Source organism: Polypterus senegalus, chromosome 13 (genome assembly GCF_016835505.1).
Source record: "Polypterus senegalus isolate Bchr_013 chromosome 13, ASM1683550v1, whole genome shotgun sequence".
In the NCBI taxonomy this organism is placed as follows: domain Eukaryota; kingdom Metazoa; phylum Chordata; class Cladistia; order Polypteriformes; family Polypteridae; genus Polypterus; species Polypterus senegalus.
Window position 1 is genome coordinate 65837728 of NC_053166.1, and position 2500 is coordinate 65840227.

The window sequence follows — 2500 nt, forward strand, 5'->3', positions numbered from 1 at the left end:
AGCAGAACTCATGAATATGGTTATTCCTTTCTTTCGCTTCTTTTTTTCTCTCCCTTCTCATTATATATGCATGTTTTTCAGCCTTTTGACTCGGTTTCTATGACTGCGTGATTACGTGGGGCATGATGATGTCACCGGAAACTCCATACCACGGTGCGTTAAGCTCATCTCATTACAGTAAATGAAAACTGCTCCAGTTATGACCATTCGCGTAGAATTGATATAAAACCCAACTTTTGAGGAAGCTGTAAGGAATGAACTGCCAGTTCAGCCTTCACCACATGGGAAGTTGGAGAATTAGTGATGAGTCAGTGAGTGAGTGAGGGCTTTCCTTTTATAGTATATGATATATATATATATATATATATATATATATATATATATAACATATACATACATAATATATATATATATATACACATACATACTATACATAATATATATACATACATATATATACATCTATACTAATAAAGGCAAAGCCTCACTCACTCCACTCACTCACTGACTCATCACTAATTCTCCAACTTCCCGTGTGGGTGGAAGGCTGAAATTTGGCAGGTTCATTCCTTACAGCTTCCTTACAAAATTGGGCAGGTTTTATATCGAAATTCACGCGTAATGGTCATAACTGGAAAGCAGTTTTTCCATTTACTGTAATGGAGATGTTTCAACCGTGGGGCGGAGTTTAGTGATCATCATCACGCCCCCCGTAATCACGCGCACATAGAAAACCAGGAAGACCTCAAAAGCGAAGAAAACATGCATTATATAATTGAGAAGGCAGTGAAACAATAAGCGGCGAGTGACATATACAACCATATTGATGAGTTCTGCTGCTCGAAACAAAGCACGCATGTAAACCGACCTTTAAATTAAGTTCTTAGACAGGCTGCGCTGGCGTTGTAATTTAGTGCCTGCATATAAGGCGCGTCAGCGGCAATCCAATAGCAAACTCCCACTAAATATTCACGGGTTAAGGACTGTGCTTATGCAGAGAAAATGAGATAGTCAGCGTGGTGTTTGGCACAAACTCAGCAAACGAGAAAGTTTTAAGTGCTAGGACTAGTAACATTAAATACAGCCATGGAATAGCGCAGATGGCTAACCAACACAACTGGGAACCGATGCATGTACACGAAGGCTCGTGAACTGCCGTCACAGATAAAAGCAACAGTTCCAAAGGCTGAACAAAACCAATTACACATGAAAAGCAGCAAAAAAGGCGCTGGGTACATACGCATAATAAAGGCTACTGTGGGAAAAAAAGCACCGTGGAAAAAGTCAAGTCCGCTAAAGGAAGACAGTGTAAAAACCCCTGCTCACTGTGTCGGTCCCCGGATAAAGAAGGCGAGCTGTTTATTGATGCAGTAAAACGAATCGATGAATGAAACCTTTATCTTTACGATTGACAAACCACGGGAAAGTAACGGCAAACAACAATCCTACAAATCGAACCTGATTGAAAGAAATAATGATAATCAAATCATTTATGACAGCAACACTCATCACCCCAAAAACAAATAATGTATATTGACGTCATGTTCGTTACAAAATGTTCCTTTTCTTTTTTAAAATTACGTTATTTTAAAATGTTCCCTTTTCTTTTTAGCTTTTAACCACTCTTTAAACGAATGCGGGTATTTTATGTATACAGTATATATATTCGATCTACATATGAATAATGGATACTTTATTAGCCATCAATGATTGTTTGGTAAAGCCATACCATATTTATTATTGGATGACGTAAAAAAGAAGCGAGGGAATGACTTATTGAGGCATGCATTGTGTCTTGGGCCCAACCTATCTGAATTAGCGGATCACATTTGAAAAAATATATCTTTTCAAGTTCTATTTAGTCCATATGTGTCAAACTCAAGGCATGGCACATCCGGCCGGTGTAATTATACCCCCAGCGAGATCTTTTTTATACTGTATTTTTTATTAAAAAATTTTTGGGGGTGGCCAATAAACTAGATCCCCAAAAAGGCGCTTCGTGCCTTGCCCCAAAATGAGCGTTTAAACAAGTCACCTTTTGATGGTGGGTTTTAAGCTACCCAAAAAAGGGGTTTTTTTTTTTAAAAAAAATCAAAAGCCTTTTTTTCCTTTTGGGTTACCCACCTTTTTTCCTTTGTTTTAAAAAAAATTTAAAAAAAAAGCCCCCTTAAATTTTTTTTTTTTAATTTGGCCTTTAAACAACTTCTAAAACCCCTTTTTGGGGGAAAGGGGGAAATGCCCCCTTTTTTTGGGCTTAAAAAAATTTTAAATTTAAATTTTTTTAAAAAAATTTTTTTAAAAAATTTTTTTTTCCCAATTTTTTTTTAGAAATTTTTTAAGTTTTTTCCCCAAAAAAAACCCGGAAAGCCCAAAGCCCGGGGGAAAAAATTAAAAAAGGATAAAAATTTTAAAAAAATAAATTTTTTTCCCAAAGGGAAAAAAGATTTTAAAAAATAATTCTTTGGCCTTCCTTTCAAAAAAATCTTCTAAAGGTTTTCCC